Raw genomic sequence first — 15772 nt, forward strand, 5'->3', positions numbered from 1 at the left:
TTTTATTAAACCACTAGCCACAAAGAAATTTTACAATTTTCAACTGTACCGCATAGGTCTATGCACAACCCATCGCCGTGAGATTGCCATGAGGCAAGCAACAGTATCTCGTTAGTTACCTTATAGAGCAGTGTGGTCGAGTGTAGTCTGATGCCGCCGAAACTGGACAGATTCTGGGAAGGGTTCATTATGACCCCTTTCCGAAGCTAGGTTCAAAGCGCACAGTGGTCAGTATGACGAGAACAAGCGGTCAAACTATTTACGGGCGTGTTGAAAGCGTGTTTTTATCAATAGTTGTTTTTTGAAAGAATATTAAGCTATTTTCGATTGTTCTGCTGTAATGTAAACAATAATTTACCATTTATAGTCAGTGATGCGAGTTGCCTAAGTAAGTGGTGAAAAAAAGTCGACATTTGCAAAATCAGATTTACAAATACCATTTTGGGTCGTTATAAAAAAAAAATAGTTTAGAACTTGTTGTAATATTATTTTTATTAAAATTGCAGAGTGAAGATCTCATTATAAATAAAATAAACATGTTTTTGGACAGTAACGAAAAACTACATATAAACATGAACGATGAAGTTAACCAAAAGTCAGTCCGTGTAAGAAATGTTTACAGAAACGAAACTATCTTGCAACACGCATATTTGAAAGCAAAACAGTCGGAGTTTTCCAATCAAGTACAATAAAAATCACAAAATTCGATTATGAAATTAATAACTTTCAAAAGTCTCTAGTGCCCAAACATGAGATTGACGATGGCTATTTAAAAGTTGTGATATTTCGTTCGGCATATTGTTATCATTTGGGGCATACTGGGTCTGACCGATAAAATTATCGGGTCAGACAATGACAAAAAATTTGTAGCAAGTCTAGGTTTGTATCTTTCCTAGAATATTTCTGGCACGATTTCTCGCGATATCTGCAGAAGGCTGTTTTAGGATTTCTGAGCTTCCTCACTTAGGATCCCTATTGGGAGAGAAGATACGGGTATAGTAAATACTCTAGTGATTTACCATGTGTGTGAAAACTTGTCTAGGTGGCAAGACGACACGACAGAACGGGACTAGCAGCCAGTCTCTGTGAGCATTGAGCGCGCGCCAGGATTCATTGACGCTCGCTTCGTTTGCCAAGGAGCAGGTAGGAGCAGATAATTCTAAAAAAAATCATTAATTGAGAGACCACAGAAAATATTAAAATGAAAATGAAACCCTGGACTTGCTAGGAAACTTTTAAAAGTATACAAATATATAGCAAAGAATTGATTTTGAATAAAGTGTTGTTAAAATTCTCCCCTTCCCCCAAGTACGCATACGAAATGCCTCAGAAGCCTGCTATTGGCCGTAAAGGATTGCTATAGTTCTGATCAACAATACTAATATTTAACATTTCATAACTATCAATATATTTAAGACAGGCACGTAGCCAAGGGGTGGGTCCGGGGGGTCCGGACCCCCTCTTCTGATACAGAAGTGAAAAATATTAAGGAATAGTGAAACAAAAAGAAACGAGAAAAAGATGAATCAGCGTCAAAAGTATAAAACTACAGCAAGCGTTTGGTTACTCTTTCTTAGGAGGAACTTTGTGTGGAGAAAACCGGGGGGAAAGTTGAAAATGGGTATTATTGTAACGAAGCATTCCGAATTCCATCTTTCTCCATACTAATCCTATGGACTACAAATGACGATCGATAAACCGGTTCGATAAGATAGACTCTCAGGTAGAACTTAAAAAATGCCCAGAATCACCAATAATATAAGCCATTTTGAATTTCGCGGCAACACTAATCTATTTTATAAGATGTCTTTAGTCCCGTAAGAGTATCTCGTTGCTAGTCTCGATGGCATTAAACAAAGATAAGAAAAAGAAGAAGACAAGAAGAACCGAGTTTGAATGACGTCGAAAGATTATATTTTTTTCAATACTTTTTGATATTCTTCTACTCAAGATTTCTTCATAGTTTTTCTTATTAAAATACTTACTAACATGTCCTCATTTTATTGTCCTGAAAGACCAATATGGGTATGTTGCCAGTAAAAGAGTTTAGATTGACTGATTCCCTGATGTGTAACCATAGTATTTCATGTAACTTCCCCCCCCCCCCCCCGACGATTACGAAATCCTGGCTAAACGAACGAATATATGTTGCCAGTAAAATAGTTTAAAAAATGATCAAGCCTCTGATATGTTAACCACAGTATTTCGTCACGGACCCCCCCCCCCCTTCCTATTGCGAAATCCTGGCTACGTGCCTGCTTAAGAGTAACAGTTCCGTCATACTACCACACACGAAAATCATTTTTACAAAGACGGGCAATTATCCACTTTCGACAGGTGTTTGTTCATGAACGAGTGATTCCAGGGTGACATTCCTAAAAACAAACAAACAAACAAAAAGAGAACTATAGACGTTCGTTCCAGTGATAGAGTTCATTTTTAGGGTTTTGTCCAGTCTTTTTGTTACTTTGACCACTGTGCTGCTTCGCGCGTCGTAGAAATGTGTCAAATACGTAATATTCGTGTAGGTCGTGACATTGTGAATCATTTTATACGGAAATAGGCAGCACAGAGTTGTGGACCCACGACACCGACTAGAGCAGCTAGAAACGTTTCCCAAAAGGGTTAATGATTACGGCCGTTTTCGCACACAGTGACAAATCACGTCTCCAATAGATGAAGCAAAACGTCAAAATGAATGCATTGTACTACCAGACTTATGTCCTGACTAAAGTGTACCAACATGAAATCTCAGCATTGTACGGATAAGACGTGAACTAGGTTGAACTGCATCAAGACGCGGTATCCAGACACAGCAAAAACATCGCTGGAATTCTATCGCCACATGGAACAGGAAACTGGAATTTCGGCAATTCCTTTCTGTGACATCCTTGTCTAAAGTCCAGATACCTGCCCAATGGTCTACTGTGCTTGTCCCATCGTTGAGTTTGCATCGTCATCAGCCTGTGGAAAGCTTGCAAGGAGAAGTAGGATGAAATACTCTTAGTTCAGTTGCAAAGCAGTCTCCTGGAATGGAAACTCCGATGCTGGCCAATAGTCAGTAAAGGTGGCTTGCAGATCGAACACAACCGTTGGTGGAAACACGGCATTTCCTAGGTATGTGGCTTCGGCTCAATATAAATGAAACAACCTCTGTACAGAGATATTAAATTAGCAAAAATAATAGCATTTTCTTCTCAAAACTAGTAACTTTCTCTATTGTGTGTGTGTGTGTGTATGGGGGGAAATCGTCTTCAGTGATTTCTCTTTTTAGCAAATTCTTACAAAATTATATTTACAATATAGGTAATCCACTGTCTGATTATTTAGCTTATACTTCGAATCAATGTTTAACAACAGGTTCGTTCCATACACTACAGAAAGCTATAGAACAAAGAGGGAAGAAAATAGAACAAATGACTGGTTTTCGATACCTGGGTAGTATTATCAGTAATGATATGAAGTATAACCGAGAAATAAAAACAAGGATAGGAAGGCGAAAGAAGCCTTTAGAAGGAAGAAAATACTATTTTGTGAAACCTTGAATAAAGAGTCGAGAAAAAACTCATAAAATGCTTCGTGTGGAGTATTGTACTGTATGGATCAGAAACATGTCCATTACGCAAAAATGATGAAAAACGAGTAGAAGCTTTCGAAATATGAGCGCGGAGAAAAATGAAGAGAATTAGCTGGGTAGAGCGGAGAACGGATGAGAAGGTCTTAGAAATAGCGAGGGAGAAAAGAACAATTAAGAAGAGGAAGATGAACTGGTTGGGACATTAGCTAAGAAAGAACTGTATCTTGAGGGACATGCTAGAGGATATGGTGATAGGAAAGAGAGGATGAGAGTGAAGGAGACTACAATGGACAATATCCCCCCCAAAAAAAAGTACGTGAAAAGGAAAAAGGGTAGCGGAAGACCGTTGAGCATGGAAGCTTCTTAGTTGCAGCAAATGACCTGCCAATACTAGCAGAATACTTATAACGATGATGATGACGTTTCATACATTTTTTCTGAAAAGAAATTAGAAATTTCTTTTTAGAATTTTGTGAGAATTTAACTACAACTCAAACTTCAACTTTGATCGTCCATAATAAGTCAGGAACAGAAGGCCATAATATTTCATATGCGCCTACTAGTGTTGCCCACGAGATGAGAAATTATGTTTTAGCATCTCGTCTAGTGAGTATTTGTAAATCTGTCGTATCTATTCTCCAAGAATTCTTTCTAGTCTTGTCTCAATTTCTTTTCTCGTCTCGTCTCGTTTTCTAAATGTATGTACAAAATTTGTGCCCTGATGTTTTCTTAAATTCGGGTCTAGGAAAATTCGGTGTAGGAAAATTCGGTGTAAGAAAATTCGGTGTAAGAAAACTCGGTGTAGGAAAATTCGGTGTACGGAAAACTCGGTGTGGGGAAATTTTGGTGTACGGTAGATTCGGTGTAATACATATTGAATATTACTACTTACAATAATTTACGACATTTCATATTGTGAAAACGAAAACCATATAATGTAACGAATAAAATGTTATTACCTATTTCAAGAAAAGCAAATTTATTTTTCTGCCTTGAGTCCAATACCTCTTGCATGTCTTTTGCGGGGTATTACTATAAACTACTTTTCATCACACAATGAAGCTGACACTTTTTGTCAGAAATAAAACAATTACAACTATAAGTTCAGAGAATAGTTATAGGAACAACTAAAAACACCTTTCCTATATAGTACATCATAGAACATATACAAGGTGATTCTTTTAAAACTCACGGATTTCATTTGGGGGTCTAGATTTTCTAACTGAAGTCCGATTTTCATGCGGTTTGTAGCAAATGATCAAGGAACGTTGGAAGATTTATGAAACTATGCTTACTAGTTTACATTCATTTGGGGTAATATAGGCCGCGCCTCTAGAAAAGCAGCAAATATTCGCCACTGTACCGAATTGGAATTAGGTGAGGTGCGGCATGGGGATTTGAGTTTCTTCGTTAGATGGTAACCTCGCGACGGTCAATAAGAAACAGGAAACTGGGCCTTCGTATTGAGAATTATGCTGTGCTACTGTACCAATATGATCAGGACGCAGTTACAATAATGTACTCTTTGGAGTAACGTGATTTTATCGTTAAAAAGATTTTAGAGGCCGGGATCTGTTGTTGCTACGCAAAGGGCAGTTACACGCAACTTTGCCTCACGTTCTGCCCCAAACAGGAACATAATATGGTCGCTAGTGAATAAATTGCAGGAAACTGGATCTCTTCTGAGTAAGGCAGGGAAGCATCGGACACCGCTGGCGAATGTTGTTGGACATAAAACTTAAAGATTTCATTTCATTTCACTAACACTTAATTTGTATTCTTCAATTTCGCTTCAAATATCCAATATCTCATTCGAACTGTAACGTACAATGGCGAATATTTGCTGTTTTTCTTGCGGCCTGCTCGATATTACCCCGGATGAATTTAAACCAGTAAACATAGTCCCATAAACCTCCCATTCTCCCTTGATAATTTGGTACAAACCGCATGAAAACCGGACTTTAGTTGGAAATTCTAGAGCCCAATGAATCCGGGAGTATCACTCTGCATATACATATGTAAGATACAAAAATATATTGATCAAAAAAGTCTTAGTGGAAAGGGCAATATAAAGCAGGATGGTTTTATCATATAATATTTGTACAAATAGTTTAATTCTCCTCCAATCAGACACTTTATTTTGTTTGCCTTAAGTTAAGGTAAACAAGTACTGCAACCCTATTGACTCCTTATTGACTTCTCCTCCAATCAGGCGTAGATACTTTAGTTGAGGCATTTATTTTTACACCTTTGAGTAACATAAATAAACTATGTCGTTTTTGAAGAATTTAAATTTAAATATTTATTTATAAAATATACATAAAATCGTCAGAACATTTTTGAAAAATCTACAAATCTACAATTTTCAACTTTACCCGTCTAGTAACCTACTTTTTTTTTTTGAAATATAAAATTCTAGGAGACATCCTCCAAAACAGCATAAAAACTTAAGTTTTAAATGAAATGTCGATTGGTATCGATGATCGCTTCGCTAAATCACACAAATGGACATCAATAAAGAAATTTCTCGTCATGTAAGGGCCATGAAATGTTAAAATCCGTCCAAATCTAGAATTCAAATTATTTCACGATCACAATTTTTCAAAATTTGGTATAGCAGACAGTAAAAGTACGTTCTACACAAAGTTTGAACTTAAAACTAATACGCTCATTTATGCTCAAAGTTAAGTTTTTAATATATACTGCTGTCTACTACAACGAATCTTTCTTTACACCGAACATTCCCCACACCGAGTTTTCCGTACACCGAATTTTCTGTACACCGAATTTTCCTACACCGAGTTTTCTTACACCGAATTTTCCTACACCGAAATTTCCTACACCGAATTTTCCTGCTCCCCTTAAATTCACCTAGAATGATCATAACCCTCCCGCGTCACGAAAGGTCCAAGTAAGGATGTGATAAATAAAGCCCAGAATTAATGGCAAAATACCATAAGTGCCATTATTGCAATTTTCATTATATTTTCTGGAAAAATGCAATTTCACAATTCAGAAGCAATTTGTTGCCATTGCCACAGGTTTTCTCTTCCACCGCTCTTTATTTACTCATGAATGACAGCATACCACAGATATGAGTCGCTCTTATCTGGCGAAGAGATCTCTGTGTCTGATAATAACTGGTCTATTCTTGTTGGAATGTGACAAATGGATTGGCGAGAATGCTACTGGGTATTCAGTTCTTGGAATTTTGAAGCAGTGTTCGGTTCTTGGAATGACAAACGAAGATGCTTACTTTCAAGAAGTAGCCAGGTGGGCAGTTATTGTGAATCTTAGGCGTGCATGATACAGAACTGGTATTTATGTGCGTTTCAGAATTTCAAGATGCCGAAAGTTGGTCTTTCCAGGCAACAAAAGTTGGAAAAATTTGTGAGTGAGTTCGGGCGTACTGTGTTTTCAACAGACGGTTTGTAAGTTATGTGAAACTGTGGTTTCCGCTGAAAAGCATTATTTTGTAAAACAGCATATAAGCACTGCAATACACAATTCTGCAAGGACACGCAAATCAGCTGGTGAAAAGGTTCAAAATTTTCTTGGAACAGTCACGAATCCCGCTTCGTGTATTAAGTTTTGCGAATGATCTGTGTGAAGCTCTAATTAACGCGGCCATACCTTTATGGAAGTTAGAAAATGTTTCTTTTAGAAATTTTCTCGAGAAATATACAAAACAAAAAGGTTCCAAGTGAATTATCTTTGAGAAAGACTTACGTTGATTGCGCGTACAAGCAGAACTATTGACGATATCCGTAAAAGTATTGCTGACAAAAATATATGGATTTCAATTGATGAAACTTGCGATATTCTAGGACTTTCCATTGCCAACGATGTAATTGTAACTTTGGGAGGGAAAGAAGGCACACAAACATTTTTGATTGCATCAGAAGTTCTGGAAAAAGTAAATGGCACGGTAATTGCACAGGTTTTTACAAAATCGCGGAGTATTCTGTGGCCAGAATGTGTAAAATACGATAAGGTCCTTCTTTTTGTCACAGACGGAGCTGCATACATGAAAAATGCAGCAAAAGCCTTTAAGGTTCTATTCCCACGTACGCTGCATGTCACCTGTCTGGCACAGTCGCTACATAGAATTGCATAGGAAGTTTGTTCTCATTTTCCTGACGTTGATCTTCTTGTGTCAAACGTGAAAAAGGTATTTCTGAAAGCTTCCTCGCGAACAAATGCGTTTCGCGAATTAGCCCCTGAACTTCCGCTTCCACCCCAGCTTGTCTTACGAGATGGGGTACATGGATTACAGCTGTTCTCTGTTATGCTAACAACTTTGAACCCATCAATAGAATCATTGATACTTTTGATGAGGATGGTGCGTCTTCAATTAAGGTTGCTCAAAGTTTGATTCAGAAGAATTCCTTGGAAAAGGACTTAGTCTTCATTGCAACACATTTTGCAAAGTTACCAGATGCTATTGCCAAGTTTGAAAGAAAAGAACAGACTCTCGCTAGTTCTCTGAAAATCTTCAATGATACTTTGAACGATCTGACTGTTGTAGCTGGTGACAAGGGCAAGTACATTCGGCGTAAGTGTGATCGTGTTGTAAGTGCTAATCCAAATTTAAAAAAAAATTGAAGGACATTGCTTGTGTTATGGAAGGTGATGCTGATACAACTGTTGACAGTGACATGGATCCTTCCCAAATTACATGTTTCAAATATGCTCCATTGACATCTGTAGATGTGGAAAGATCATTTTCACATCTAAAGCAAAATTTTTCTGACAGGAGACAAAGTCTTTCCTTTGAAAACCTTAAAAAGATGTTAATAATTTCAGAGAACAAAAATATGAAAAACCTTTCGTAAGTGAAAATAAACTGCTAGTGTAGTATAAAAATTTTATACTTTAGTATTTCTTGTGCTTTGAATGTTTGTACTATTGTAATCGCGTGTGAAAAAAATGTGATAGTGTTTTTAAGTTATTGTTTCATTGTTACTACTGAAGAATGGTGAATGGATTGTTAGATGTCATCCCTTCACGAGTTGCACAAGTCTCCAGAATTTTAACTGGTTAGTACAAAGTGCAGAATGAAACATTTTATTCGATTAGTAAACGAATTATAGCCTATTATAGCTTTTAAATATTTTAGTATCTATTTTTTCCCCCCAAATTTCGTCATTGCTTATTTATTTTATTTTGCAATTTTACCTGCCATTTTTGGGTGTTTATTTTGCAATTTTGCCAGCCATTTTCGGTCTTTTTATTTCGCCATTAATTCCGGGCTTTAGTGATAAACCAACTTTTAAATCATAATTATTATTGGAGTACATTGTGTAATGACTTATGTATATTTAAACGTTGATAAATGCTCTTATTTTCGTTCATATAATCACTTTATTAATTTATAGATTTTGTAATAAGAATCATGTAACACTAAACCAGTGAATAAGCTCTAAGACTTGAATGAACTAGTGTTGCCCACAGCTCGAGAAATTTCTTATTTCGTCTCGAATTTGAAACGAACATTCGTCTTGTGGGCAATAATGTATAACGACTCTATAGAAAAGCGTCGTCAACCTGGTTCGTTTTGTAACATATAAATTACGAAGCGATAATTACTTTTCTCAATGCAAAAATCAACTCAGATATTTAAAGATTATTAGTCTCACCTTTATTGCTTGATATGTCTTAATATTCTTTTTAAGACCGTAAAATACATAAATTCACTTGACTAGGTCAACACATAACATGTACGTAGTCACAACTATCCCATAATAATCTCTCTTACAGATATTAAAAACATTCTTCTTTTCTGTTAATTTAAAATGAACATTCTACTAAGTATATTACATATTTATGAACACTTTTTGCCCACGGTACAGGTAAATATTATGCAAACTAAAGTATTTCGTTATAGAAAATGTCGCCCGATAAAGGGACTGAATATAAAAGTCATGAGTGGGCTTGGCTTTTATATTCAAGAACCACTGGTCTGATTAGATTAATGTTCGTACATTACGTATGTTCTTTATATTTCGATCACACCTCGTACATATCTTCATTACATTTTGGTTAACCCTCATATATATATAAAATATTAGTTATTATCATTCACATAAATACATTTACAATAAATCTTTGATTTCATTAATATTTCTCTTTTATTACATTATTATTTATTCTTTATCATTAAAAACATCGTCGCTTATAAATATAATTAACGAGGGTGAAATACAAACTATCAAGATTACTAGTTTCGATCATTATTACAAACGATGATATGACAAATAATATTTGTTCTTTTCGGGCGCATTGTATAACAAATAAGTTAGATGTTGCAATTGCAATGTATACAGAGTAGCACTAAGATGTCCAAAATAAAAAAAGAATTTCACTCAAGGTAGTCATTGAATAATTGATTTTATAGAATGGATCTTATTCTTAACATAATCTTTGATAATTAAACACAAATCAATCTAATATAAAATAATTTTTGTCTTTAACTAATTATAAATTGAATTATGATTCTTCATATTAATAAGAAAGAATAAAAATTAAACATAACCTACGTTTGAATAATCAAAATGGAAGTAAATAAATTTATTTTACAGAAACAAAAGACACCCTTTTGTTATTAAATAAACACATTTTTCATTATTATTGTTATTTTTCATTCTTATTTATTTGATCAAGAATGTTGGGTGATACTAACTCTTTAACTAGATGCATTTCAAATATTTATAACCATCGTTTTCATTATTAATATTAACACAAACTTTAAAACGAAAATTCACAAGAATCTATAATCAACATGGGTGTAACCTAATTTCGTTAACGGTAATCATGTTACATTCGCACTGGCATATGAATCTAATAAAGTGCATTGTACCGCACAATCGTGGTTAGGTTCTACATTAGGTTGTACATGTCTTTCATCGTGATTTGAATTTGGATACGAAGTACCATCTCGTGAACAATGATTATATCTATACATAGGATTGGTAGCATCTCTAGGATTTCGATATGTATTTCTATTAATTTTGTGTCTACTTCGGTTGCTTAGGTTAGGCGGATTCCCTACATAACCTTGTCTATTTTGTTCATTTTGACTGCTAGAGTATATTCGTCTTAGGTTCGGTTCATTATTATTCACACTTCGGATATTCAAATTCCGAACAGGGACCAAATGATCTGAATTATTCTTATTTTTACCCATTCCTGGTTGTGTTAGATTCATAGCATGATATTGAGTTTCGTAGCATTGTACAAGCATTAATAAATGACTGAAACTCATACACTGTGTGGAAAATAAGATCTGCTGTAATTTAAATGGAAGCAAATTGCGAATCGATGCAATTATTCTTGATTCCGATTGCAAGGGATTAACAACCTTTAATTCATTATAGACATTTACAACAAACTCTACAATAGATTTGTGCAATCGAGGATTGAAATGTTGATTTCTAAGAGTGGCATCTCTGTTTGCCAGCAAAAAGTCATTTTCGTAATTCGCGATCAATGCCGCTTTAAATTCCTCATATGTACTAATATGATCACGTATTGCCTTAAACCATAAGGAACAAGGTGGGAGTAATACATGGGGTATTAATTTCATGTATTGTGATCGGTCGATAGACATTATATTACATTCGTCTTGGAACTTCTCTAAGAAAGAACTAGCATTTTCATTGCACTTACCACTAAATTTACTCATGGCTTTGATTTCGCTCATCTTGACACTTAACTTAACCTTTCTTTTCTCACTCCTTGTTCTTGTGGTGTGATTGTTCCGGTCCGTAGCGTGCTGTGTCATGATACCATTTATATTTCGTTCATCAGTGATCTTCGGGCAATTTTCCTCTAATATAATATCCTCCTCAGATTCCGGCGAAGGCGTATTTATATCCGGTGATCGGGGAAACTCGAAGCGATCACTGCCCAGATTATTGCAATAAATGTTATCTCTAGCCTGTAACATTTTAATTTCTTCCTGCATAGTAGCCAACTGGATCTTTTGATGCTTAACGGAAGATTCTATTGACGTTAAATCCTTTTTTACAGCACAGATTTCATGATTTTGATGATCGTGCTTTTCTTGACATTCATCGGCTAACCTTTTTAACTTCTCTTCAAACTGCGAGGATATGTCGTTCATCACATGGACGATTGTTTGTTTCGTATCGTCAGATTTCAGTTCTATCCGTTCTATTCGTTTACTTAATTCTTCATACTGCTTGCTAGCTTCGTTGAATTTCAATTCTATCTTCTGTTCCATGGTCTGATTAGCTTCATAGAACTTCTGTTCCATGTTTGTGTTAAATTCATTGAGCTTCTGTTCCATGGTTTGTTTTATCTCAGTCGTCATTTGCATAATTTGTCGCTGCACAGCTAACAAAAGTCGATCCTCAGATGACAAACTTGGCGTTGCACTAATTTCATCTGGATTACTGGTATTAGATTCATGTTGCACTATTTCACTATCCATTTTTCTTTTGATGACCTTACCGCTTCGTAATACGGTTAAGTTCGTATTCATAAATGGTAATATCCAAGTAAATTCAGCCCTACTTTCCTTCTTCGGGAACTGAATTTTCAAAAGTCCCGGGTTTGGTAAACCAAATTTTTATAACGACTCTATAGAAAAGCGTCGTCAACCTGGTTCGTTTTGTAACATATAAATTACGAAGCGATAATTACTTTTCTCAATGCAAAAATCAACTCAGATATTTAAAGATTATTAGTCTCACCTTTATTGCTTGATATGTCTTAATATTCTTTTTAAGACCGTAAAATACATAAATTCACTTGACTAGGTCAACACATAACATGTACGTAGTCACAACTATCCCATAATAATCTCTCTTACAGATATTAAAAACATTCTTCTTTTCTGTTAATTTAAAATGAACATTCTACTAAGTATATTACATATTTATGAACACTTTTTGCCCACGGTACAGGTAAATATTATGCAAACTAAAGTATTTCGTTATAAATGATGAGCACTAAATTCGTCAAGTTCTACCACCATACATCCAAATCGAAAGAGCTCGGGTGAACTCATACGAAACGTTATAATTTTTTTTTCCACTTCGTCTGTTGATTTTGTTCTGTGTGTTTGTGAATTTTCCACACATTCGATTATATCGTAATGACTAGGAAGACAGAAAAGAAAGCAGTGATCGATTGAAATATTTGGTAGCACACGATTGAGCTCCTTCACAATAGTTACTTTATCTCAGTGTTCAATTGCACATCAACGTTAACAAGAAATAAATCTTAATATACAGAGGATAATAATGGGATGTAAAAGATTAAAGAAAATAAAGGAAGATGAACTGTTCGATATCCTATACACGTGAGGGTCAAGGTAAATTGCTTGTATGCATTGTACAGAATCCGAATTACAACCTCATCAGCTGGCCAGTCGTGACTGACCACCCACGTCGAGACAAGGGCTGCACGTCAATTCCATGTCCGCTAGTATATATATGAACACCAGTAATTGGCTCTTAATTCACCAAATTTGTTCTACTATCATTAACACTTCTTGAGTCAATTAATTAGAAAGCACTTATCAAGTCTGGTTTTAAAATAAAGAAAAAGAGACTAAAGCTGATTACCATAGTTGAAGATTTAAAATCACATTAACTCTTCATTTCATGGTGTTTTAATTAGATTATAGTCTGTTAACACTAATATTTACTGATACCGAGATTTGAATATACGACTTAAATCAGTTTATTTTTCAGTACATTTGCTGAAAAGTTTATTTAGAAGAAAATTAAAATTGATGGGTATATTTAAAATCGTCCCTAAGAACCTCTATCAAAAACTCGATTCAATTTAGAGTAAACTCAGCTTGACATAACTTCCTTTTTGGACAATAATGTGATTGCTGTAATTGAAATGTTAGATCTGTATTCCATCTTGACTGAATTTACTACGTTTTGGATTTTATCATCACCAAGTTGCACAAAGTTGGTTTAGAATATTTTCTTGAGATTTGTTCTTGGTAGGACCCGATCCTTTGAAATCAATGTCTTTTAGACGAGAGAAATACATTCTGTCGCTAATTTTTCTTGACACTAAATTATTTCTTTCATATTCTTTTTTTTTCCTGTCAACTTTTGACGGTTTCAATAGAATTACATTTTGTTTCCACATGGATGACATTTATATTCATAATACATTTCATTTTGTTAATATATGATGTTTCAGTCTGAAGCTGCAATTATCGATCACTTCAAATTAATTATAATTTAGGGCTATATCTTAATAACCAAGCAGTATACAGTCATCTTAGTGGATAGTCAACAAAATGAATATCTTGATGGAGGATATACTTCAGTATCAAGGTAGTGTGGTTATTGTCCACAACATCAATATTTTCAGAAAAAAATCTCGATTTTCTGGAAAACAAAGCATGAGAATTGACACTGGCCCATATAATTTTGTTCTAGTCAGTGAAATCTATTGATAGGTATATGACACGTCTTTGGACAATTTTTTTTCGTTAAACTCTAATATAATGTTAAGGAGTAAGAAGTATTGTTCATTATTTGCTTAATTATTGGCATGATGAAATGAAAATGTCACCATTTTGAAAAGAAATCACTATATTAATTAATATTCCCATTAGAATAAGGATAATTTTAATCAACTTATGACAAATTTACAAGATCTACTTTTTTGAATGCCGTTTAACTTGTTATAGAAGCAATATCTTGTTCAAAAATTATACTGAATCATTAGTTTGTTTGTGAATTTCATAGGTTCTTTTAGAATACTGCAAACTCGTTCTTCGACAATTATAAATATTCATTTTGTCATTTCGGGTAATGAAACATATCTTTAAATCAGACAATAACATTTTACATAATATGGAAATGATCTGATGTGTTTATTAGGCTTGTCTTTCTTTAAAAAAAAAAATCAAGATACAAGTTGTATATACACCAGGATCATTTGTGTATGTACACTATAAATAATACATCTTTAATGCGAGAATAAAAGAGAAAATTTTTCATTTGTACGATACAAGATTTATATGATTTTCCCTGAAGGATTGTTTCCTTGTTCCTATACGCATTATTATTCACTCATTAATCTTTTTAATTGCACTCTTTCGTTGGAACCTCTTTACGTTGTGAAAATGGACGCATATATATATTTTTTAAAGAACTTTCTGATCTGTCTATTTTGACTCACACGTAGTGTATTCTATGCACAAAAGTATTAGGATCGTTTACATGCATCATAATCAGAGTTGGAGATTTGTTTCTCTAACTATGACAGCTTGACCTTTAGCATCTTCGTTGATGGCAATCCATGATAATAGATGAAGTGGGCGGGGATGTTTTGACACATCTATCTGTAATTTATGATACTCGTTGATATGCATTTGAAAAAAAAGTTAGTAATGGCGTTTTAATAATGACATCACATACACTTGTTGTTATTATTGATGTCAAAAGAATTTTGCACGTATTTGGATGATGAATTTTAAAATATTGTAGTTTATAGGACTGAATCTCGTATTCTATAACATTCATGATAATAATCACTGCCAAGTTTGTTAGAAGTCATATAATTTTTCAGAAATTCAATGTATCGGGTGTCCAGAAAGTCTCTTTATTATTAAAATCACTAACAACTTCAAACCGAATGACAGACCATTGTGATCCCTTACAAAATGTACAACAAATCACAACTTTAAATGCTATTTCATTAACTTTTGGTTCTGTTTGATTTCATTCTGAATGACTAAATACACGAAAAATCACGACACAACTGTAGAAAGTGTGTGAAAACAAGTCCCCAATCATTGTGCAAAGAGACTTCTGGCATCAATCTGGACCAGAGTTTGAATCAAGCATTTCCATAACAACGGGAAACTTTTCCATATATAATGTATATGTAGGTGCAGTAAGCAGCAAAAGTGTCTTCCCTTCTGACTGTTGTAACTCCATTAGACCTGGTCCAGTACTTTTGCTGCTATCACAAACACGTGGAAAGATGCAACTTAATTTCCACCTAACATTTCAACCAGTAGGTGACAGCTGGTAACCTCTGCAGAGCACTAAACCAGGCTTTTGCTGTGGGTTTGATGCAAAAAGAAAAATCTCTTCATTTTGAGATTAATTTCTATCGTTTGGAGCGTGTTGTTCAATGAGTGCTATATACCCAAAAATAGATTTGAGAGAGTCAAATAATAGATTTTGA

This window comes from Thermobia domestica, chromosome 9, assembly GCF_964235325.1.
Source record: "Thermobia domestica chromosome 9, izTheDome1.hap1.1, whole genome shotgun sequence".
NCBI classification, from domain to species: domain Eukaryota; kingdom Metazoa; phylum Arthropoda; class Insecta; order Zygentoma; family Lepismatidae; genus Thermobia; species Thermobia domestica.